The sequence below is a fragment of the Camelus bactrianus genome, chromosome 6 (assembly GCF_048773025.1).
Source record: "Camelus bactrianus isolate YW-2024 breed Bactrian camel chromosome 6, ASM4877302v1, whole genome shotgun sequence".
In the NCBI taxonomy this organism is placed as follows: Eukaryota; Metazoa; Chordata; class Mammalia; order Artiodactyla; family Camelidae; genus Camelus; species Camelus bactrianus.
This window is the reverse complement of record NC_133544.1, coordinates 4,058,951-4,083,004: the sequence shown is the minus strand read 5'-3', so window position 1 is coordinate 4,083,004 and position 24,054 is coordinate 4,058,951. Positions and strand designations below refer to the sequence as shown.

The 24,054-nt window shown below is 35.3% G+C and overlaps 1 long non-coding RNA gene, 14 other non-coding genes and 3 pseudogenes across 51 annotated transcripts in view; all 18 read left to right on the top strand.

The window, feature by feature from the left end:
- LOC105079931 (uncharacterized) overlaps positions 1-24,054 on the top strand; it is a 175,443-nt gene that overhangs the window by 87,673 nt on the left and 63,716 nt on the right. For 31 of the 37 annotated variants that reach the window (XR_012507365.1, XR_012507362.1, XR_012507361.1 and 28 more), the window contains 23 exons: positions 421-492; positions 1,027-1,119; positions 1,682-1,753; positions 2,599-3,631; positions 4,188-4,265; positions 6,153-6,238; positions 7,094-7,167; positions 8,990-9,075; positions 9,888-9,974; positions 10,530-10,604; positions 11,528-11,575; positions 12,420-12,476; positions 13,026-13,102; positions 13,966-14,059; positions 15,000-15,059; positions 15,924-16,021; positions 16,865-16,950; positions 17,771-17,857; positions 18,714-18,791; positions 19,716-19,801; positions 20,782-20,875; positions 21,456-22,582; positions 23,862-23,946. This is a non-coding gene — a long non-coding RNA (uncharacterized LOC105079931). The remainder of the gene's footprint in view (positions 1-420; positions 493-1,026; positions 1,120-1,681; positions 1,754-2,598; positions 3,632-4,187; positions 4,266-6,152; positions 6,239-7,093; positions 7,168-8,989; positions 9,076-9,887; positions 9,975-10,529; positions 10,605-11,527; positions 11,576-12,419; positions 12,477-13,025; positions 13,103-13,965; positions 14,060-14,999; positions 15,060-15,923; positions 16,022-16,864; positions 16,951-17,770; positions 17,858-18,713; positions 18,792-19,715; positions 19,802-20,781; positions 20,876-21,455; positions 22,583-23,861; positions 23,947-24,054) is intronic. The other 6 variants (XR_012507357.1, XR_012507371.1, XR_012507360.1 and 3 more) reach the window with 6 other exon arrangements.
- LOC123612468 (small nucleolar RNA SNORD113/SNORD114 family) lies at positions 835-906 on the top strand. The gene has a single exon (XR_006719737.1). It is a non-coding gene; the product is annotated as a small nucleolar RNA SNORD113/SNORD114 family (small nucleolar RNA).
- LOC123612498 (small nucleolar RNA SNORD113/SNORD114 family) lies at positions 1,454-1,534 on the top strand (annotated as a pseudogene).
- Positions 3,047-3,118, top strand: LOC123612518 (small nucleolar RNA SNORD113/SNORD114 family). The gene has a single exon (XR_006719777.1). It is a non-coding gene; the product is annotated as a small nucleolar RNA SNORD113/SNORD114 family (small nucleolar RNA).
- On the top strand, positions 3,969-4,043 carry LOC123612491 (small nucleolar RNA SNORD113/SNORD114 family). Its single transcript, XR_006719760.1, has one exon. It is a non-coding gene; the product is annotated as a small nucleolar RNA SNORD113/SNORD114 family (small nucleolar RNA).
- LOC123612453 (small nucleolar RNA SNORD113/SNORD114 family) lies at positions 5,569-5,639 on the top strand. The gene has a single exon (XR_006719723.1). It is a non-coding gene; the product is annotated as a small nucleolar RNA SNORD113/SNORD114 family (small nucleolar RNA).
- Positions 9,405-9,476, top strand: LOC123612495 (small nucleolar RNA SNORD113/SNORD114 family). The gene has a single exon (XR_006719764.1). It is a non-coding gene; the product is annotated as a small nucleolar RNA SNORD113/SNORD114 family (small nucleolar RNA).
- On the top strand, positions 10,302-10,382 carry LOC123612497 (small nucleolar RNA SNORD113/SNORD114 family; annotated as a pseudogene).
- Positions 11,922-11,993, top strand: LOC123612481 (small nucleolar RNA SNORD113/SNORD114 family). Its single transcript, XR_006719750.1, has one exon. It is a non-coding gene; the product is annotated as a small nucleolar RNA SNORD113/SNORD114 family (small nucleolar RNA).
- On the top strand, positions 12,806-12,880 carry LOC123612482 (small nucleolar RNA SNORD113/SNORD114 family). The gene has a single exon (XR_006719751.1). It is a non-coding gene; the product is annotated as a small nucleolar RNA SNORD113/SNORD114 family (small nucleolar RNA).
- On the top strand, positions 14,408-14,479 carry LOC123612457 (small nucleolar RNA SNORD113/SNORD114 family). Its single transcript, XR_006719726.1, has one exon. It is a non-coding gene; the product is annotated as a small nucleolar RNA SNORD113/SNORD114 family (small nucleolar RNA).
- Positions 16,365-16,434, top strand: LOC123612492 (small nucleolar RNA SNORD113/SNORD114 family). The gene has a single exon (XR_006719761.1). It is a non-coding gene; the product is annotated as a small nucleolar RNA SNORD113/SNORD114 family (small nucleolar RNA).
- On the top strand, positions 17,287-17,361 carry LOC123612487 (small nucleolar RNA SNORD113/SNORD114 family). Its single transcript, XR_006719756.1, has one exon. It is a non-coding gene; the product is annotated as a small nucleolar RNA SNORD113/SNORD114 family (small nucleolar RNA).
- On the top strand, positions 18,175-18,248 carry LOC123612460 (small nucleolar RNA SNORD113/SNORD114 family). The gene has a single exon (XR_006719729.1). It is a non-coding gene; the product is annotated as a small nucleolar RNA SNORD113/SNORD114 family (small nucleolar RNA).
- Positions 19,151-19,225, top strand: LOC123612484 (small nucleolar RNA SNORD113/SNORD114 family). The gene has a single exon (XR_006719753.1). It is a non-coding gene; the product is annotated as a small nucleolar RNA SNORD113/SNORD114 family (small nucleolar RNA).
- On the top strand, positions 20,148-20,219 carry LOC123612488 (small nucleolar RNA SNORD113/SNORD114 family). The gene has a single exon (XR_006719757.1). It is a non-coding gene; the product is annotated as a small nucleolar RNA SNORD113/SNORD114 family (small nucleolar RNA).
- LOC123612503 (small nucleolar RNA SNORD113/SNORD114 family) lies at positions 21,228-21,308 on the top strand (annotated as a pseudogene).
- LOC123612480 (small nucleolar RNA SNORD113/SNORD114 family) lies at positions 22,926-22,997 on the top strand. Its single transcript, XR_006719749.1, has one exon. It is a non-coding gene; the product is annotated as a small nucleolar RNA SNORD113/SNORD114 family (small nucleolar RNA).

Genomic DNA, 24,054 nt, shown 5'->3' with positions numbered 1-24,054 from the left:
GCAGTAGTGAGGCCAGGTCAGTAGTAGGTAACGAAGGAAAGGTAAATCATTGTCTACCCGTCAGCATCCATGGCGAGGCGGGAAAGATGAACACAGATGGCCCCCGCTGATGCCCAGGATCAATGATTTGGGTCAAAGGCATCAGCTCTTTGGCCAAGAATGACCAGACGTGAATAATGATGGTTTCAGGTGTTCGGGCTCCTTCTGAATTTGGAGGATTTTTTTTTCTGTTGTTGTGCTTCTTGTTCTTTTGTTTGTGTTTAGAGGAAAAAAAATCCCTCCGTTATGAAAATGTTATAAATTTGTAAGTGCTGAGTAGGTGAAAGGGCGGGAGAAGAATGAATGACGATGAATTCTCCTTTCTCTTTCTTTTTTTCCCTCACTGACTGCTGTGTGCCCCTCCAAATGGGCGCATTCGAGGCGATGGAGCCTCCTTCCTCCGTGGTGGGCCTTATGATTGTGTCTGTCTCATTTGGAGGCCTAGAGACCAAAGTGAGTATGAGCCAAGTTTCTGCTCTTGGCTAGGATGACATTTTGTGCGTGCTTATTTGCAGTGTGTTAGTTGAAATTTCTGTATAGTATCACAGAAGGCACAGTGTAGCTCATTGATAAACAGAATTTTAGGACACATGAATTGATTGATGCATAAATGAAAATCAGCCTCATGATTTGAAAAATGAGATCCATGAATGGGGGAATGATCTCTTGACAGATGAGAGGTCTCATGTCTCTCCTTGGGTTTTGTGGATCCTGGGGGTGTCCATGGTGATCAGTGAATTAGTGAATCTGTCAAGACATCGTGTTGAAAGGAATGCAGAAAAAGAGGGAGAATATTGGATCAATGATGACTACTGGTGGCGTATGAGTTGTGTACGATGAATACATGACTGGAAGTCTGAGGTCCAACAGAACAGGAACCCAGGCCGTTCTCCATGCGAGAAGGCATCTTGCAGACAGATGTCAGGCATGAAAGGGGCTAATTTTTGGTCTTGGTTTGATATTTTTGTCATCTGCTTGGCTTCCTAGCCCCCAGAATGGCCACACTGGACCTGAATGAAGGAGTCCTCCTGGATCAGCAGCCTAAGGTTGCATCTGCGGTTGAGGAGCCAGCAGACCCATGTGAGCACAGTCAGTCCTCTGATCTTGGTCTGGGTGGGTCGCCCAGGGACATGGACTCCATCTCCAAAGTGCTTGGAGTGTAATGCAAGAAGGCCACTTTTATGCTATTGACAATAAGGAGACAAAAAGGAAGCATTGTCTGGATTACAGCCCAAGGGAGACAGGGAGAAGAGATTTGAAATATATATGATGGGGGAACGGTCCCAGAGAAGTTTGGGGATGCCAGTGCCTTCTTGGGGTGGTGAATCATTGAGTTATCCATTCTAGTGAGTGAATCTATTAGTTAATTGATCAGTTCAGCATATGGGACGAGTGAGGAGACCATGGTCTTTCCTGGATCGATGATGATCCCTACTGGCGTATGAGTCGTCGATGACGAATAATACGTGTCTGTGTCTGGAACGCTGAGGTCCAATCCAAAAGACACGTCTCTGTTCTCTTTATGGCTTTTCATTCTTTCCTGCCATGGAACGAATGAAAGACTCCATCACCAAACACTATGGATTCATGGAGAGAGAAAGTCTCAATCTTTTTGTCACCTTCTCTGTTTGGTATTTTACAGAGTAGGAGCTCGTGGTGATTTCACCCTTCATTGTGATCCAGGTTACCATGTTGTTTTGTGACAGAGACCAAGGTGAGTCATGGCCAAAAGTTTTGTCTTCGTTTGGAACATATGTTTAAGGGTTTTCACCATATTATTAAAAAGTAATAAATTTAATAAAAAAGATTTTAACTATGGCCTAAAGATAAATATGATATGAAACTTTATTTTGATTAATTGATAATCAACAACATTGATATTTATTTTTAAGAGACATATGATCTATTTTGGTAATGATTAGAGAGAAATTTGGGATAGTCAGTGTCTTGCTTTTTGTTTTTTGTTAACCATGTATTTATGTTATTATTATCATCAATAAAATAATGACTTAATTGATACAACTATATAAATGAGTTAGCTAAAGGTGAACTCAAATGATGATTACCTAATTAGTTATCGACAGTGACTAGTGTGTCCAGAACCCTGAGCAACAACATAATATATACTCTCTGTTCTCTTTTTTGATCCTATGGACAGATGTTAGAAATATATAAAGATCAGATTCATGTTTTGGTTTTTAAATTTAGATTTAATACTATTAATGGGCCAATGAATGAACCATTAAACATATGTAAATAATAAACATTGAAGAAAAGATAAATCATTATCTACCTATGTATTTCTATGATCAGATAAAAAGTACTAATAAAAATTGTCAACACTGATGCCCATTATGCAATAAATGAATCAGAGATGTCCCTTATTGGCCAAGAATCATGTGAACAACGATAATTAAGACTCCATTAATTCTTCTGGGTCATTTTGAAGTTTGAGTTTGTTCTCTCTACACATGAAAACGTTGTAATGACTGAGTAAATGAAATGTAGAAAGCAAGAATCAGTAGGGGTGAGTTTTCCTTTCTCTTTTATTCCCCTCAGTTGCTGTGCTTTGTACTCCTCCAACTTGACACATTCCAGCTGATTAAATGTTTTTCCATGGTGGTGCACCTGGTAATTGCGCCTTTGTGTTAGAAGAAGCACAGAGACCAATGTGAACAATCGTCAATTTTCTTATCTTGGATTTGGTGATATTTGTTTGTGTTTGTTGTAGTCAGTGTATTATTTGAACATTCATATAGAATCACAGAAGGAAAACTGTAATTTAGTGATAGTTTATCAAATATTAATTGATGAATGCATATTTGTAAAATAGCATCACAATTTTACAAAGAGATACATAGACATGAGAATGATCTATTTACAGAATAGGGATATCATGATTCTGCTTGGGTTTTGTGAATGGTAGGATTCTAAAATTGTTACTAGTGCAATAAAGAATTCATGAATCAACAACGTAGAAATGAATGAAGCAAATGAGGGACAGTATTGGATTGATGGTGACTGCTGGTCGCGTGTGAGTCGTATACGATGAATATGTGTCTCGAGCTTGGAGATCCATTATAAAATTAATCTAGTCCCTTCCCATTATTTAAAGGCATCCTAAAGACAGATATCAGGAATATACTAAGATTTGTATTCAGCCTTTATTGTTATGCATATTCACTTGTTAATGTAATTGGATGAATGATAGACTCTATAAATCAATATGTAAATAAGTTAAGATGAATGAGTGAAGCACTGTGTAATTATATAAACCACGACATGGTATATATTACCTGTGTTGCTAAAAGAGTAAAAGTCATGGCTAATGTTCACATTCTGAGTCAGTGGCAAGATCACTCTTGTTCATTTTTTTAGGAGAAAAATTATATTACACCAAATTAACTATTACCTAGGAGCTGCTTAAATAAAAGGTTAAATACAAGGTTCAGGGGAGAAAATATCTCAACCATTTTTACCATCTTTTCTGCCCTGTATATGCCTCAGAATACATGCTGGACTTCATTTCAGGATCTTTTCTTGATCGTGAACCTTTGGATTACGTCTCTGTTTTAGGAGCCCAGAGGCCAATGTGAGCAATAATCGAAGTTCTTGTCTTGGTTTGGGTGATTTGTTGAAGGGTATTCATTGCATTAAGAAAATGTACGAAAAATACTCAAAAGAAGTCAAACTGTGTCCCAGTGATAAATATGAAATTAATGGGAAGCATTACAATGGTTAAAGCATTTATGAAAAGTGGGATAATTAATGACAGAGACACATGATGTGAGAATGAGTCGAGATATGTATTAGGGATAACAGTGGCTTCTTGGGGTTCTGTGAATCATACAGTTTTAAAATTGTAATTAGTGTATTAATAAATTAATCAATAAATAATATGGGATGAATGAAGAGCAGGTAGTCTTTTCTGGATCGATGATGACCTATGCCAGCGTATGAGTCATCGATGACAAATAATTCGTGTCTGGAACTCTGAGGTCCAACTACAGAATTGTCTTCTTTCTCTTCATGCATTTTCATCCTTTATTATAACTGAACCAAGGAAAGAATCAATAAGCCAATATATGGATCCTTGGAGAGAGGAAGTCTCAATCTTTCTATCCCCTTGTCTGTTTGGTACTTTGCAGAATCGAAGCTGAAGGTGATGTCATCCTCCACTGTGATCAAGGTTCTGAGGGTCTTGGGGTCAGAGGTCAGAGACCAAGGTGAGGAGTGGTCCAAGTGTTTGTCTTGGTTTGGGTCATGTGTTCATGGGTTTTCAAAGTATTTTTAAAATAAAGAAAACAAGCAAAAGGGCAATTATGCCCCACTGATGAGTATGATAGGAAACCTTATGTTGAGTAAGTGGTGACAGAGAAGTTTGATGTTGATTCATGAAAGAGATACCATCAGTTTTGGTAATGATTAGGGAGAAGTTTGGCATAGTCAGTGTCTTGTTCTTTGATTTTTGTTAATCATGTATTTATGTTATTATTATCAATAAAGTAATGATTTAATTGATACAAGTATATAAATGAATGAACTGAATTTGGACTCAAATGAACTAATGATTTTTAGAACATGAGTCTTGGGGGCTGAATAATTTGTCTGTAACCCCGAGGTCCAACACGGTATATACTCTATTCTCTTTATTTGATTCTGTATAGAGATATTAGGAATGTATAGAGATCATTCTTTTATTTTGAGTTAGTAAATTTATATTTAATATCATTTATGGATGAATGATAGAACCATTAATGATACATAAATAACAGGAAAAGGAAAAGGCAAATTGTTGTCTACCTATGAACATCTATGGTTAGCAAGAAGGTAATAAAAATTGCAAACACTGATGCCCAGTATGAAATTCATCAAGGATGTTACCTCTTTGGTAAAGGATTATATAGATATGAAAAATAAAGATCCAATTAATTATTCTTGGTCATTCTCAATTTTGAGGCTGTTCTTTCTTTAAGAAAAAAAGTCTTTATGTGGTGCAAAAGTTATAAATTTCCAATGACTGAGTAAATGAAAGTTAGAAAGTAGGAGACAATGGGGTAAATTTTCTTTTTCTTTTTCATCATCTGTGCTTTGTAATGCCCAAAATGGACACATCTGAGCTGATTAAGAATCATTCCATGGAGGTGTGCCTTATGATTGCATCTCTGTCTTAGAAACACAATAATAATAATAGATAATAACAGTCCAGTTTCTTTTCTTAGTTGCTGTGATTTTATTTTGTTTGTGTGTTCAGGGTAGTATTTGAAAATTTCCTGTGGAATCCCAGAGGATAACTGTAGCTCAGTGATAAATATTCAATTTTATGAAACATTATATTGATTAATGCATAGATGAAACACAGCATCATAATTTTCAAGGAGATACATTGATGTGTGAATGGTCTATGTACAGAGTGCAGGTATCATGACTCTTCTTGGGTTTGTGAACAATAGAGTTTCAAATTATTAGTGAATTACTGAGTTAGTCAATAAAACTGTAGAAATGAATGAAGGAAATGAGGGACAATATTGGATCGATGATGCCTACTGTGGTGTATTAGCTGTGTATGTTCAATACGTGTCTGGAACTCTGAGGTTGAACAGAAGTAGAATCTGGTCCATTGTCTTGTTTGAGGTGATTTCATAGGTACATGTCAGGAGTACACCAAGGAGATATATGTATTTTGTTTTTGTTTGTTATGTTCATGCTTTTTCTTTTCATTTTTTATAATTTGATCAATGAAATAATCAGTAAACTAACACACCAATAAATAAAGGTGAAGGCAGTGAAATATTGTAGAATTATACAAATTTGTGGGTAGGCAAGGAATAGTCTTAACGTATCTTGAAAACACTTACGTCTGTCAGGGAATACATAGGACAAGGGTGTCATTCTTCGACTAAGGATTAGAGAGTTACTGATAAGTAATAGTGTTCATTTTGTCTATCAGTGGCAAGATTGATAGTGTTCATTTACTTAAGAGAAAATAAAATATATATTATTTCAGTTCGCTGCTTAATAAATAAGCACCTAAATTAACGGTGGCATGAAAGGGCCAGTGAGCATAATGTCTCAATCTGTTTTTATCATTTGCTCTGCCTTGGATTCCTTAGAATGGTTTCATTCGGCTGATGTCAGCATTCTAGTATTGTGACAAGCTCTGTGGTTGCACCTGTGGTTTAAAAGCGTGGAGACTAGTGTGAGTAATATTCAAAGTTCTTTTCTAGGTTGTGTGATTTTTAAAAAGGTTTTCACTGCATTATTAAAAAGTGTGAAATACCCTGATCATCAAACTATGAAAACAGTAAAAATGGGGTTAGGAGGAAGCATAGGAAATACTGAAATCAGTTAATGAAAGATATATATTTAAAGTGAGAGATAATTCTGTAGATAAACAATTGAGATATTCAAGGAGCTTTTTTTTGGGTTTTGTGATTCCCGAGGCATTTATTTTATTGTCAGTAATGACATGATGAATTTATCAATAAAAACGTAGATATCAATTCAGATAATGAGGGCCAGACCTGGATAAATGATGGTCTGTGGTCAAACACAAGAGAAATCTCATCCCTTCAGTCATCTTTTCCTACCCTACAGGTAGCTTTATAGGCTCTGTAGGAGTGAAGTGATCCCACAGAGGTATCAGCTGTGTAGGAGAGCAGTGTATTTGGTCTTCGTGTACCTGGTAACTTAAAAATATTATTATAAAGAATCAATGACAGGATGAAAAAGAAATATATAACTGAATGTAACTAAAATAGATGAAGCATTCATTGTTAAATTACATAACAAAAATATTGGAATAAAAAAATGTTGGAATGAAAAGCAAAAGCTTCAAGTGCATATGTCTTTGAGTAAGAGTGATATGGACAGTGATAAGTTAGTTACTGACTGAATTAGTTACGTGTTTGACATTTGATTTATTAAGAGAGAGAAAGAAGTGTTACAATGAATTAGTAAACGTCCGAATGACTGGGAAAATGAATGGTTTAATGTGCATCGACAGAGAGGGTATCTCAGTACCTTGACCGTCTCTCTGCTTGGTACCCTTTAGATTTTATACTTGAGGTGATTTAAAGTTCTTTCATCTGAGGAGTGTCACATACCTTTTGTGTCTGGAGAGACCAGGTGAGTAATGGACGAAGTGGTTGTCTTGGAATGGGCCCCTTGTTTAAGAATATTTACTCCATTGTTAAAAGGTATTAAGTAATGTTAAAGTTAACCATGGCACAATGATAAATATGAAATGAAGCATTATGCTGCTTAAATCAATAATGTGCAAGATTGAAGACTTTGTGTTATATCAGCTTCATGTGTTTACCATAATGATTCAACATGACTCTCACCTCAGTAAGACTTGACGTCTGTCATCTTAGATAGTAACAAATATTTTTTTCTTGTGATGAGAACTTTTAAAGATTTACTCTCTTACCAACTTTTAAATATGCAGTACAGCCTTAACCACAGTCACCATTCTGGACACTATATCCCCATGGCTTACTTATTTGATTACTGGAAATTAGTACCTTTTGATCCTCTTAACTCAACTGTCCACCCCATAGACCCCACCTCTGGCAACCAAAATCTGTTTTCTGCAGCTAAGAGCTCTGACTGCCTTTCTTTCTTCCTTTTCCCCTCCATCCTTCCTTTTCTTCCTTCCTTCCCTTATCCCTCTCCATCTCTGTTTTTCTGTCTTTTCTCTTTTTTTTTGTAAATTCCACATAAGTGAGATAATACAGTATTTACCTTTCTTGTTTGACATTTCACTTAGCAGAATACCCTACAGTTCCATCCATGTTGTCACAAATGGCCAGATATCCCCCTTTTTAATGGCTGATAATATTCCATTGTAGAAATAGACCACCTTTTCTTTATCCATTCATCCACCAGTGGACACCATGGATTACCAAGTTGTTACCATGTCTTGGCTGTTGTACATAACGCTGTAGTGAACATTGGGATGCAGGTAGCATTTTGATTTAGAGTTTTCATTTTCTTTGGGTAAATACCCAGCAGTGGAATTGCTGGGTCCCATGTCAGTTCAGTTTTAATTTTTTGAGGACCCTCTGTGCTGTTTTCTATAGTGGTTGGACCAATTTACATTTTCCACCAACAACGTATATAGATTTCCTTTTCTCCACATCCTCGCCAAAGGTGGTTTCTTGTCTTTTTGATAATAGCAAGTCTAACAGGCGTGAGGTGATGCCTCTCATGGTTTGATTTGCATTTCTTGGATTAGTGATGTTGAGCACCTTTCCATGTGTCTGTTGGCCATCTGTGTGTCTTCAGTTGTTGGTTTTTTGTGAATCACTTTATTATTGTGAATGAATGAATAATTTGATTGAGGCAAGTGTAGAAACAAAGGAAGAAATGCAGATTCAAGTATGAACTAATGAGAACAGCTGGTGAGGGGAGAGTCACGGATGATGAAGACCCCAGTTGGGATCTTGGAGGTCCAGCACTGAACAGAACCAGCCTGTTCCCTCAGGGGGAGTTGCTTCTGTGGAGAGATGTGAGGACTAGAAAAGCATCATATCTTGTATTGATTTCACTGATGTAGATAAGGTTTTATTTTTGGAATAACGATAGAACCATTAAACAAATATAAAGAAGTATATTTCAAGATGGTGCTGAAGTGTTGCCCATCTATAAACATATAAGGTGGGACGAAGGATATCATTAATAAAATAAGAAAGACTGATGACCATTAAGAGATAAATAGATCATGAAATCAAGTCTTTGATCAATGTATAAGTAAGAGTAAATATGATTATTCAAGGTAGGTCTAAAGATTGAGGGTTTTTTTTTTTTTGTTTGTTAAGGTAAAAATTATATATTAAGAAAAATAATAAATACCTAAATACTGAGTAAATGAAAAGCAGTAAGCAGGATCAATGGGAATTTCCCTCAGTTTTTAAGAAATTCGTCTGTTCCTCTCTATACTCTTCAGAATGAAAACTCTTGAGATGATTTAAGCATCTCCCATGGTCACAAACTGAGTGGTTTCCACTCCTTAGAGAAGCTGGGAGACTAATTGTGAGTAAGAGACGTAATTCTTTCCTTGATTTCAGCATGTTTTCAAAGGTTATTTGCTGTATTATTAAAAGGTGTGGAGTGTAAGTAGTGAAGGCAGTTGTATCTCATTGCTAAATATGGGATATATGAAAAATTGTATTGATTAATGTATATACAGAAAATTGAGTTTAAAGAAAGAAAGATTAATTGATGTAAGAATAATTCTCTATAAAGATTCAGGACACGAGGGCCCTCCTTTGCTTTTCCAAATTGGATTGTTGAAAATTATTAGTCGATTACAGATTTATCCGTAAAAAACAGAAATATATGTAGAAAAAGAGGGACAGTATTGGATCGATGATGACCACTGTTCGAGTACGAGTTGTGTACGATGAATACGTGTCTGCAACTCTGAGGTCCGATGTAACATTAACCTTGTTCACTTCCAGTATTTGAGGACATCCTTTGGACAGATTCCAAGGATATACTAAAATCTTGTATTTGGTCTTAATGTTCATGCATTTTCATCTATTATTATAATTGGCTAAATGAGAGAATCTATAAATATTTCAGTAAGATGAATGAGTGAAACATTGTCCAATTATTAAACAATATGTGAATATTATGACTGTTCCCTATGTGATTAAAGAGTAAAGGTTATGTAACATGTTCTGATTCTGGGTCAGTGGCAAGATCAAATTTGTTCATTTTCTTAAGAGAAAAATATTTACATAAAGTTAATGATTGCCTGATTAAATAAAAGGTTAAATGTAAGGACCAGTGGAGAGAGTGTCTTAACCATCTTCATCATCTGCTCTGCCCTGTGCTCTCAGAATGGACCCATTGGACCGCATTTCAGGATCTTCGCTCGACTCGGAGCCTTAGGGTTTCCTCAGTGTTTTAGGAACCCAGTGGCCACGGTGAGTAATGAAGATTTTTTCCTGATCTGGATGTTTTGTTTAAGGGTATTAAGTATATTACTAAAAAGTATGAAAACTACTCAAGCCCAACTGTGTCCTAGTGACAAACATGGGACTAATAGAAAAATTAAATTGATTGAAGGATTTATAAACAGCAGGCTAATTATTGACGGAAATACAGTGTAGTGAGAGTGGTTTTATGTACATAATTGAGATAATAATGCCTTCGTGGGGTTTTGTGAATCACATAGTTTTAAAATTGTAATTTGTGAATTAATGAATTAACGAATCAACAATATAGAGAAATGAAGAGAAAGTAGTCTTTTTTGGATCAGTGATGATCCCTGCCGTCGTATGAGTCACTGATGATGAATAATACATGTGTGTGTCTGGAACGCTGAGGTCCAATCCAAAAGACATATTTTCTTTCTCTTCATGCATTTTCATTCTTTCCTATCATGGAAAGAATGAAAGATTCCATCACCAAATACTATGGATCCAAGGAGAGAGAAAGTCTCAATCTTTCTATCCCCTTGTCTGTTTGGTACTTTGCAGAGTCAAAGCTGAAGGTGATGTCATCCTCCATTGTGGTCAGGGTTCTAAGGGTCTCATTCTTGGACGGAGACCAAGGTGAGGAGTGATCGAAGGGCTTGTCTTGGTTTGGATCATTTGTTTAAAGGTTCTCATAGTATTTATTATTAGAAAGTGATAAATACAGTTGAAAGGTTAGCTATGCCCCAAAGCTAAATGTGATACGATACCTTATGTTGATTAATTAATAGTCAATAACACTGATATTTAGTAACGAAAGCGATATAGTCTGTTTTGGTAATGAGTACAGAGAAGCTAGGAATACTCAAGTGTCTTGTGCTTTGGCTTTTCTTAATCACATATTTACTTTATTATTATCAATGAAGTAATAATTTAATTGATGCAAATATATAAAAGAAAGAAGTAAAAGTGGGCCTTAAATGAGCCAATGATGATTAGCAGGTATGACTGAATAATAAGTATCTCGAACCCTGAGGTCCAATACAGTAAGTACTCTGTTTCTTAGTTTATTTTATTCTATGGATAGAAGTTAGGAATGTAGAAAGTTTACATTCTTAAACTAAGATTTGAAATCATTACTAGATCAATGATAGCACCATTAAAGATATATAAATAATAGATTAGAAGAATAGATAAATTATTGTGTAATTATGAACATCTATGGTGAGGCAAGAAATATTAATTAAAAGTTGCCAACTCTGATGCCCATCATGAAATACACCAATCAAGGGTGTCCCCTCTTTAGACAGATATCAGATGGACATGATCAATTAGGTTTCAGTTTTATTGTTCTGAGTAATCTTGAGTTTGAGGTCATTCTTTCTATGAAGAGAACAATCTCTACAATATGAAAGTTATAAATTCTTAAATGAGATAAATGAAAAGTGGAAATCAACAATCAATGGTGATACATTTTTCTTCCCTTTTACCTTTTTGTCATCAACTGTGCTTTATAATTCTTAACGTGGACACATGTGAGCTGATTAAGTATTATTCCACAGTGTTGCGCCTTGTGATTGAATCTTTTTGCTAGAATCACAGAGACCAATGTGAGTAATAGTCAAATTTCTTGTCCTAGTTTCGTTGTTTTTTTGTGTGTGTGCATTTATATTCATTATATTATTTGAACATTTTGTGTAGAATCGCAGAAGGCAAACTGTAACTCAGTGATAAATGTAGAATTTTATGAAACATTGTACTGATTAATGCATAGACGAGCAACAGCATTATAATTCAAAAAAGAGATACATTGATGTGAAAATGAACTACTTTCAGAATAGGGATATCATAAATCTTCTTGAGTTTCGCAAATAATAATTTTAGTAAATTATTAGTAGCAAATTAATGAGTTAGTCAATAAACGTGCAGATGAATGAAGAAATAAAGGGACAATATTGGATCGATGATGACTGCTGGTGGCGTATGAGTCGTTTGCGATGAATACTTGTCTGCAACTCTGAGGTCCAACAGCAAACAAAATTAAACTAGTCATTTCCATTATTTGAAGACATCCAATAGACAAATGTCAAGAATATATTATCTTGTATTTGCTCTTTTTTGTCATGCATTTTCATCTATTATTATAATTGAATAAATGAGATCTATGAATCAATAGGTAAATAAGTAAAGATGAATGAGTGAAGCGCTGTTCAGTTGTATAAAGATATGAATGTTATGACTGTCACCTGTGTAGCCAGGGGAGTAAAAGACATGGATAATGTTCAGATGCTAGGCTAGTGGCACTATCAAACGTGCTCATTTCCTAAGAGAAAAAAATATTTACGCCCAATTAATGATTGCTTAAGGACTGATTAAATAAAAGGTTAAATGCAAGGATCAGCAGACAGAATGTCTCAACCCTGTTCATCATGTGCTTTGCCCTGTGCTCCTCAGAATGGACCCACTGGACCTGGTTCAGGATCTTCCCTTTTCAGGAGCCCAGAGGCCACTGTGAGTAATAATCGAAGTTCATCCTTTGATTTGGGTGTTTTGTTGAAGGGTTTTCACTATATTAAGAAATTGTGTGAAAAATAAGCCAAACTGTGTCCTGGTGACCAATATGGGATTAATGGGAAGTATTACAATGATTAAAGCATTTATGAAAAGTGGGATAATTAATGACAGAGGTACTTTGATTTGAGAATGATTCTAGATACATATTAGGTATAGCAGTGACCTCTTGGGGTTTTGTGAATCATACAGTTTTAAAATTGTATTTAGTGTATTAATGAATTCATCAATAAATAATATGGGATGAATGAAGAGAAAGTGGTCTTTTCTGGATCAATGATGACCTATGCCAGCGTATGAGTCATCGATGACGAATAATATGTGTCTGGAACTCTGAGGTCCAACCAAAAGACAGGTCTTCTTTCTCTTCATGCATTTTCATTCTTTATTATAATTGAACTAATGAAAGAATGAATAAGCACATACGTGGATCAATAAAAAGAAAAAATCTCAATCTCTTTAGCACCTTTTCTGTTTGGTACTTTGCAGAAGAGGAGCTCAAGGTTATGTCAGCCTCCGTTGCGATCAAGGTTACCATGTCCTATGCTTACAGGACAGAGAACAAAGTGAGTAGTGCTCAGAGTGTCTTGGTTTGTCTCATTTAAGGTTTTTATGAAAAGGAATAAGTATTATTAATGAATATTATACTATACTAATATATATAGTAAAATATATTATAATGTATTATAATATATTTTAATAGTAATAAATATAATCAAAAAGTTTACCATGGCTCAATGGTAAATATGACATGAAACCTTATGGTGATTAATTGATAGTGTACAACATTGATATCTACTAATGAAAGAGATAGAATCATAATCTATTTTCATAATGAGTAGGTAGAGACAAGTTAGGAATATTCAAATGTCTTGTTCTTTGGGTTTTGATAATTATGTATTTATTTTATTTTATCAATGAAGTTATGATTAATTAAAAGAAATATATAAAAGAATGAAGTAACCTGGGCCTCAGATGAACCACTGATGGTTAGTGGACGAGTCTATTTCTTTGTTTATTTCATCCTATAGACAGGTGTTAGGAATGTATAAAGGTCGATTTCTTAGATTAGATTTAAAATTATTATCATCGGGGATAGAACCATTAAAGATATACAAATAATAGCTTAAGAAGAAAAGATAAATTGTTGTTTGTGAAGATATAGGCTGAGGCATGAAATACTAATAAAAATTTCCAACACTAAAGCCCATTATAAAATAGATGAATCAAAGGTGTCACTCTCGACCAAAGATCATATAGGTGTGAATTACTGAGTCAATTTTGTTATCCTGGATCATTCTCATGTTTGAGATTAGTTTTCCTGTTAAGAGAAAAAAAACTCCATGTAAATTCTTAAATGACTAAATGAAATATATAAAGTAAGAATCAATTGCCTTAAATTTTCTCTTTTTTTCCCTCATTGACTAAGCTTTACTCCTCAAACTGGACACATTCGAGCTGATTAAGCCTTGTTCCTGGAGGTGCACCTTATGATTACATCTGTGTCAGAAGCAGAGACCAAGGTGAGTAAACATTCAAATTTTTTATCTTAGTTTTGGGTGATTTTGTGTGTGTGTGTATGTGTGTGTGTGTGCGTTCAGTGTGTTATTTGAAAGTTCCATATGGAATCATAGAAGGACAGTTGTAGTTCAGTGATAAATACTGAGTTTGATGAAACATTATATTAATAATGCATAGATGAAAAACAGCATTATAATTTTAAAAAGATACATGTGAATGAACTTTTTATAGAATAGTAGTATGACTCTTCATTGGTTCTTATGAACACTAGATTTTCAAAATTATTATAGGTGAAATAAAGAATTTGTTAGTAGACTGTAGAATTGAATGCTGAAAAAGAGGGACAGTATTGGATCGATGATGACCACTGGTGGCGTATGAGTCATTCACGATGAATAAGTGTCTGGAACTCTGAGGTCCAACAGAAATGGAATCTGGCTCATTGTCTTGTTGAGGTGATTTTATAGATACATGCCAGGATTATACAAGGATTTATATACTTTGTTTTTGGTAGTTATGTTTATTCCTTTTCTTTGACTTTTTATACATGGATCAATAAATAATAAACTAAAATAAAGATGAAAGCAGTTAAATATTGTTCGATTATAAAAATGTGCGGCCAGCTAAGGAATAGTCTTAATTTGTATTGAAAACACTGACATTTGTTAGGGAATATATATGATGAGGGCGTCATTCTTTGACTAAAGATGAGAGAGTTATTGACAAGTAATAGTCAATGTTCGTGTTGTCCATTAGTGGCTAGATTGATAAAGTTCATTTACTCAGGAACAAATAAAATATACATTACTCTATTTGCTGCTTAATAATTGACTGACTAAATTAATGATGGAATACAAGGACCAATAAGCATATTGTCTCAATCTTTTTTATCATTTGTTCTGCCTTACACCCCTTAAAATGCTTGCATTCCACTGATGGAAGCATTTCATCATGGCAAAATCTCTGTGGTTGCATCTGAGGTTTAAAAGCATGGAGATCAGTGTGAGTAATATTCAAAATTCTTTTCTTGGTTTTATGTTTAATAATTGCATTATTAAAAGGTGTGAAATATACCAGAAACTAACACAATATTGTAAATCAACTATACTTCAATTAAAATAAAAACTTTAAAAGTGTGAAATGTAATAATCATCAAACTTTGAAAATTGTAAAAATGGGGTTAAGAGGAAGCATTATATATTATAAGTTTGTATAGGAAGTATTGAAATCCATTAATGAAAAATACATATTCTCAGTGAAAACTAATTTTGTAGACAAACATTAGAGGTATTCAGGGAACTTTTCTTGAGATTTGTGATCCTGAGGTATTTATTTTATTGTTGATGAATTATTCAATAAAAATGTAGATATCAATGAAGGTAATTAAGGCCAAATCTAGATAAATGATGATCTAAAGTCAAACACAGGAGAAATCTTGTCTTTTGCCTCCATTCGAAGTAATCCTATAGTGTTACCAGGCATGTACCAGAACAATGTTCCTGGTCTTTGTGTACCTGCTCATTTAAAAATATTATTGTAAGGAATCAATGATGGGATTAAAAAGAAATATATAACTGAATGTAATAAAAAGGGGTGAAGTATTCATTGTTAAAATGTATAGCAAAAATATTAAAATACGTTGGAATGGGGAAAAGTGATTCAAGTGTATATGTCTTCAAGTAAGAGTGATAAAGACAGTGATAGGTTAGTTACTGACTGAATTAGTTGTGTGTTTGACATTTGATTGATTAAGAGAAAAATAAAATACAATTATATATTAAGAAAAATAATAAATACCTAAATGCTGAGTAATTGAAATACCATAAACAGGATCAATGGAAATTGACCACATCTATTTTTTTTTAGTATATTCTTTAGAATGAAAACAATTGAGATGATATGAACATTTTCCATGGTCATAAGCTGTGTGGTTGCCACTTCCTAATGGGAGCTGGGAGATTAATGTGAGTAAGAGTTGAAGTTCTTTTCTTGGTTTCAGTATGTTGGTTTTATTGTAAAGATTATTCACTGTATTATTAAAAAGTGTGGAACATAAGTAAAGACGCCAGCTGTATCTCATTGTTAAATAAGGGACATATGAAAAATTGTATTGAGTAATGCATATATAGAAAACTGAGTTTAAATAATGGAAGAGATATATTGATGTAAGAATATTTCTCTATACAATTTTAGGGCATAAAAGCTCTTGTGTTTTTCATTTTAATTTTACTGCTTAAAAATCATTAGGGAATTATTGATTTAATCAACAGACAATTAGAAATACGTGCAGACGAAGAGGGACAGTATTGGATCGATGATGACTACTGGTCGCGTATGAGTCATTTACGATGAATACGTGTCTGTGACTGAGGTCCAATATGAAATTAATCTAGTCTATTTCCACTATTTGAAGGCATCCTATAGAGAGATGTCCAGAAATTACTAAGATCTTGTATTTGGTCTTCATGTTCATGCATTTTCATTTATTATCATAACTGCATAAATGAGAGACTCTGTAAAGAAATAGATAAATAAGTAAAGATGAATGAGAAAAGCATTGTCCAATTATATAAATATGTGACTACTATATGACCGTTACCTGTGTGGCTAAGGGAGTAAAAGTCATAGGTAATTTTCAGGTTCTAGGTCATCGGCAAGCTCAAACGTGTTCATTTGCTTAAGAGAATAAAATTTTTACACCAAGTATATGATTGCCTTAGGACTGATTAGATGCAGGTTAAGTGCAAGGACCAGTGGAGAGAGTGTCTTAACCATGTTCATCGTCTGCTCTGCCCTGTGCTCCTCAGAATGGACCCACTGGACCTGGTTCAGGATCTTCCCTCCATCGTGAGCCTCAGGATTACATCCCTGCTTTAGGAGCCGGGAGACCCATGTGAGCAATAATCAAAACTCTTGTCTTGATTTGGGTGGTTCGTTCAAGCGTAGTCACTGTATTAAGAAAATATGTGAAAAGTTCTTAAAGAAGTCCAGTGTGTCTCAGTGACGAATATAGGATTAATTGAAAGGTTTACAAAGATTGAAGGATTTACGAAGAGCAGGATAATTAATGATTGAGATACATTGATGTGAGAATGATTCTAGATACATATTAAGGATAACAATGCTTTCTTGGTGTTTAGTGAATCATAGAGTTTCAAAATTATAATTAGTGAATTAATGAATTAATCAATAAATAATATGGGATGAATGAAGAGAAAGTGGTCTTTTCTGGATCAGTGATGATCTATGCCAGCGTATGAGTCATCGATGACGAATAACATGTGTCTGGAACTCTGAGGTCCAACTGAAAGACATGTCTTCTTTCTCTTCATGTGTTTTCATTCTTTACTATAATTGGATCAACAAAATATCAATGAGGAGGTATAGAAGAAAAGAAAGCTGAGTTGTAGAAGCGTTGTCCAATTTAAAATTATGTTTGAGGCAAGAAATGCTAATTAATGTAATTTGACAACACTGAAGTCCAAAGAGACATGAATGGAACATGACTAACTTCTTTGGCTAAGATGATATAGACAAGATAAATGATAGACATTATTTATGTTCTAAATCTGTGGGAAGGTCAAAGACGTTTGTTTCTTAAGAGAAAATGTAACATACTATAAATAATGATAGCCTCAATGAAAGATGCAGAGCAAGGATCAGTGGAGGAATATCTTGCTTTTTTATCATCTGCTCTGCTCTGTACCCCCCAGAATAGACGCACTTGAACTGATTGTAACATTCTTCCAAGATCACCAGCTCTCTGGTTGCATCTACGTGGTAGGAGCATGGAGCCCGATGTGAGTAATAGCCAAAGTTCTTGTCTTAGTTTGAGTGGTTTGTTTAGGCTATTTGCTTCATTATTCAAAGACATTAAATATAATCAAACAAGGCAAAATATGTCAGTGTTTAATATTGGATTGATATGAAGCATGATGTTGACTAATCTGTAAATTTAATACATAGGTCAATTAATGAAAGACAGTCTCTGTGTAATATTGTAAAAATAGATGTCAGGACTGTTGAAGGACTGTATTCTTATTTTTTTACTTTTGTGTATTTCTTAACTAATCAATAAATAAATATTTAGGAGAATGAAAAGAATAAGAGCCCATCATGGACATCCGTGATAACTGGTGCCCTGTGAGTCACACGTGATGAGTATTATTGGCTTGGAACTCTGAGGGCCAGTGCAAAAGTGACCTAGTCCATTTCTCTCATGCGCAGGGATCCTATATGCAGACGTCAATAATACAGGAAGATTTTGTTTTAGGTTTTTGTGCTCACGAGTATTAACAATTTATAAAAATAGTAATGGTAGAATACACCATGTATAAATGAATAAAGGTGAATAGACTGAAGTATATTTCTTTGATAAATATGTAGTAAGGTTAAAGTATATGAATGTACATTATAATGAATATAAAAGGATCGAATGTGTTGTGTCTTTGACTAAGATTGATGTAGACATTGACATGTCGTAGTCAGTTCTGCTTGATTCAGATGAAAGTTTGAAGTTTATTTTTAAGAAAAAAATAAATATTCTAATAAGTTAATAAATGCCTAAAAGACCATGTGCATGGATGGTGGACTAAATGGATCGGTGGAGAGAATGTCTCAACCTTTTTATCATCTTCTCTGCCTGGTACTCCTCAGAATGGACACTCAAGCTGATTTCATCTTCTGTTGTAGTCAAGATTGTCATGTTCCCTTTGTGTTAGGAAGGAGACCAAGGTGAGTAATGTTCAAAAATTTTGTGGTATTTTCAAGCTTATTTGTGGTATTTTTAAAAAGTAGTAAATGTAGTAAAAAATTTAACTATGGCCCAGTGATAAATATGATATATATTTATTAATTTAATGTGTAACATTGATTCATGACACCCTTAACAGTTTAAAGGTAATCCATAAAATCTTCATATAATTATAAAACAAGAGTGATTAATGAAAGACGTATATCCTATATTTGCAATGACTCTATAGTAGAAGTTAAGGATATTCAAGCACCTTATCCTTCAGTTTTTGTAAATAATATTATTTTAAATGAACCAATGACTTAATGGATAGAATGAATGAAGAAAAGTGGGCCTCTAATGGACCAATGATGACAACTGGTGGTGGATAAGTCATGGACGATGAATGACACATGTCTGGATATCTGAGGTCCATCACAAGAAATAGTCTACGCCTTCTCTTTGGTTTGCTCTTGTAGACAGATGTTAAGAATACACAAGGGTCACGTTCTTATTATGAATTCCTATTTGGATGTGTTATTATTAATGAATCAATGGTAGAACTATTAAGGAAACACAAATAATAGGTAAAGAGAAAGGAGTGAAACATCCAAACATAGACTCAAATGGTGAGGCAAGAATATTGATAAAACTGAAAACACTGATGCCCATAAGAAAGCAATGGAACAAGGGTGTCACTTCCTTGGCTAAGGATCATATAGACACAGGAAAATATGAGTTAATTTATTTTTTCTGGCTCAGTCTCAAGTTTGAGGTTGTTCCTTTGATTAAGAGAAAAATGTATTTACATCATGAAAAATTTATAAATACCCAAATAAATGAGTGAAGAAAATGTGGAAAGCAAAGATCAGTGGAGACAAGGCCTTAATTTTTGTTTAATTGTCATTTGTGCCCGTACTTGTCAGAATGGATGCGTTCGAGCTGACACAACACTATTCTGCGATGACGAGCTCCACGACTGCACGTCCACGCGAGGAGCATGGACGCCCATGTGAGGAAGAGTCAAATTTCTTTCCTTGGTTTCAGCAGGGTTTCTAGGATAGTCAGTATGTTTTTAAAAAGTGCCGTATAGAGTCAAAGGTGGCCAATTACAGCCCAGTGGTAACTGCTGAATTTAATATGGAGCATTATATTCATATATATCACATCAATTTCATTGATTACAACATACATGACATTTAAGATAATTAAGGAAAGAGATATAGTGATGGGAGAATGATTCTATATATAGATAAGGAATGTAAAGGCTCTTCTAGGGTTTTTGTTAGAAGTTATTATTAATGAATTAATGATTTGGTCAACAAATAGAAAGGAATGCAGAAAAAGAAGGACCATATTGGATCAGTGATGACCACTGGTGGCATATGAGTCGTACGCAATAAATATGTGTGTGGAACTCTGAGGTCCAACAGAAAAGAATGGTCGTCCACTGCTGTTGCTTGATGGTGTTCTGTGGACAGATGTCAGGATATGTGAGGACCTTGTCTTTAGTCATGTTGACACTTTCTCATTCTATTATTATATTTGGATAAGTGAGAGAATCTAAAAATAAATATGTAATCTGTAATCTTGTTTTTTGTCTTTATGTTCATACAGCCTATTTTTTTTAATAATTGGATCAAAGAATTAATCAGTAAACAAATAAATATGAAGGAGGTGAAATATTATCCAATTGTAAAAATACCTGGTTAGATAAGAGATATTCTCAGTATATTGTGAAAAAAAAATACTTATTGGAAAATATATGCTATAAAGGTGTTCTTTGAGTAAGAGTGACATAGATATTGCTAAGTAATAATGTTCATGTTGTCTGTCAGCTGCAAGGTTGATAATATTTACTTAAAAATAAAATATATGTTATTTTAGTTCATTGCTTATATAAATGACTGACCAAATTAAAGTTGGAGTGCAAGGACCAGTAAACTTAGTATCTCAACCTTTTGTGTCATCTGTTCTGTCTTGTATGCTTAGAATGGTTGCATTCATCTGATTTACACATTCCATTGTAACCAGGAGATCCATGGTGTCATCTATGCGTCTGCAGTTGAGGAGCCAGCAGACCCGTGTGAGCACAGTCAGTCCTCTGATCTTGGTTTGGGTGGGGCGCCTAGGCACATGGACTCCATTTCCAAAGTGCTTAGAGTATAATGCAAGAAGGCCACTTTTATCCTATAGACAATAACAAGACAAATAGGAAGCAATCTCTGGAGTACAGCCCAAGGGAGTCAGGGACCAGAGATTTGACATATATATTGATGTGGAAACGGTCCCAGAGACATACTGGGGATCCCAGTGCCTTCTTGGGGATCCCAGTGCCTTCTTGGGGTGGTGAACCATTCAGTTATCCATTCTAATGAGTGAATCTGTGCATTGATCAGTTCAGCGTATGGGACGAGTGAGGAGACCATGGTCTTTCCTGGATCGATGATGATCCCTACCGGCGTATGAGTCATCGATGACGAATAATACGTGTCTGTGTCTGGAACGCTGAGGTCCAGTCCGAAAGACACGTCTCCTTTCTCTTCATGCCTTTTCGTTCTTTCCTGCCATGGAACGAATGAAAGACTCCATCACCAAACACTATGCATCCATGGAGAGAGAAAGTCTCAATCTTTCTGTCCCCTTGTCTGTTTGGTACTTTGCAGAATCACAGCTGAAGGTGATGTCGTCCTCCACTGTGATCAAGGTTCTAAGGGTCCTGGGGTCAGAGGTCGGAGACCAAGGTGAGGAGGGGTGCAAGGGCCTGTCTTGGTTGGGGTGGTTTGTTCGAGGGTTTCCATAGTGTTTTTCCCAATGAGGAGTACAATCCAAGGGTGCTTCTGTCCCACTGATGAGTGTGCTGGGAAACCTTATGTTGAGAAGGAGGTGCCAGAGAACATGGCTACTCATTCAGAATAGAGATGCCAGCAATTCTGGTAATGATTGGAGAGGAGTGTGGGATATTGCAGAGTCTTGCTTTCGGGTTTTGGATAGACATGTGTTTGTCTGATGATTGTCAAGGAAGTAATGACTAAATGGATCCAACTGTACCAAGGAAAGAAGTCAAAATGGGCCCCAGTGAACCCGTGGTGGTGGGCCGATGTGCCACGGCCAGTGAACAGTGTGTCTGGAACCCTGAGTCCAGCCACATAGACACTCCCTTGCTTCCGTGTCTTGTGTGATCCCACGGAGAGATGTCAGGAGTGTATAGCGATCCTGTTCGTATTTCAGGTCAATAGGTCTTGATTTTACTAATCTCAGTGGATCCATGAGAGAAGCAGTAGTGAGGCCAGGTCAGTAGTAGGTAACGAAGGAAAGGTAAATCATTGTCTACCCGTCAGCATCCATGGCGAGGTGGGAAAGATGAACACAGATGGCCCCTGCTGATGCCCAGGATCAATGATTTGGGTCAAGGGCATCAGCTCTTTGGCCGAGAACGAAAAGTAGTGAATAATGATGGTTTCAGCTGTTCGGGCTCCTTCTGAAGTTAGTTAGAGGATTTTTTTTTTTTTTTTTTTTTTTTTGCTGTTGCTATGCTTGTTGTTCTTTCGTTTGCTCATTTAGAGAAAAAACAATCCCTCCATTATGAAAATGTTATAAATTTGTAAGTGCTGAGTAGGTGAAAGGGTGGAAGAAGAATGAATGACAATGAATTCTTCTTCCTTTTTCTTTTTTTCCCCTCACTGACTGCTGTGTACCCCTCCAAATGGGCGCATTCGAGGTGATGAAGCCTCCTCCCATGGAAGTGGGCCTTCTGATTGCGTCTGTCTCTTTTGGAGGCTCAGGGACCCATGTGAGTACCAGTAAAGTGTTTGCTCTTGGCCAGGAAAGTGTTTTGTGCATGCTTATATATAGTGTGTTATTTGAAATTTCTGTATAGAATCACAGAAGTCACAGTGTAGCTCAGTGATAAACATAGAATCTTAGGAAACATGAATTTTTTGATGCATAGATGAAAATCAGCATACTGATTTGAAAAACGTGATCCATGGACGGGGAGTCATCTCTTGACAGAGGAGGAATCTCATGAGTCTCCTTGGGTTTTGTGGATCCTGGAATTATTCCTGATGATCAGGGAATTAGTGAAGTAATCAAGACATTGTGCAGAAAGGAATGAAGAAAAAGAGGGACAATACTGGATCCATGATGACTACTGGTGGCGTATGAGTCGTGTATGGTGAATACATGACTGGAAGTCTGAGGTCCAATGGAAAATTATTCTGGTCCATTTTCCTTGTTTGATCCTATAAACAGATGTCAGGAATCTTGGTTTTGATTTTATTGTTCATGTATTTTTTTCTGTTTTTATAGTTGGATCAGTGAAATAATAAATAAATATACAAAGAAATTAATATGAAAGAAGTGAAATATTGTCCAGTTGTACAAATACTGGATTAGGCAAGAAATGGTATTTTGTTTTTTGTTTTTTGGTTTTTTTTGGATTTGCTTTGTTTTTTGGTGGGGAAGAGGAGGCAATTAGGGTTTTTACAAACTATTAATTTGTTTTTAATAGAGAGGTCCTGGGGATTGAGCCCAGGACCCCATGCATGCTAGGCATGCCCTCTGCCACTGAGCTGTACCCTCCTCCTGAATGCTATTCCTTTTATACATGAGTTGTTTCCACAGAGAGATGTCCGGCACAATACAAATCAATACAAAGGTCATATTTTTGCACTGATTTAGATGTGGATGCATTATTACTAATGGAATAATGATAGAAGTAGTAAACAAATATAAAATGAAAAAGAATAAGGTGATGTATTGTCTAATTGTGAACATATGTGGTGAGGCAAAAGATGTTATTAATGAAGCTGAAAACACTAATGCCTGTTAAGAAATAAATCAGGGTATCACCTCTTCAGGTAGAATCCGATGGATGTTGATTAGTAAGAATCAATTGTATTGTTCTGGATGAGTCTCAAGATTGAGTTTTTAATTAAGTTAGAATAAATATATATATATTAAAATAAAAGAAAAAAGCTTAATTCTGAATCTATGAGACATGAACAAGAAGGATCAATGGTAATTAGGTCTCAAATTTTTTATCACTTGCTCTGCTCTGTACTCCTCAGAAAGCACACATTCCCGCTGATATAGCATCTTCTGTGGGTTCCAGGTCTGTGGTTGCCGCTGCATAGTAGGAAGATGGAGATTAATGTGAGTAACAGTTGAAATTATTTTTCTGGTTAAATGTTTTTTTAAGGCAATTAAACAATTAGTGAGAGAGATTCACTGATGTGAGCATAATCTACGTACAGCTTAGGG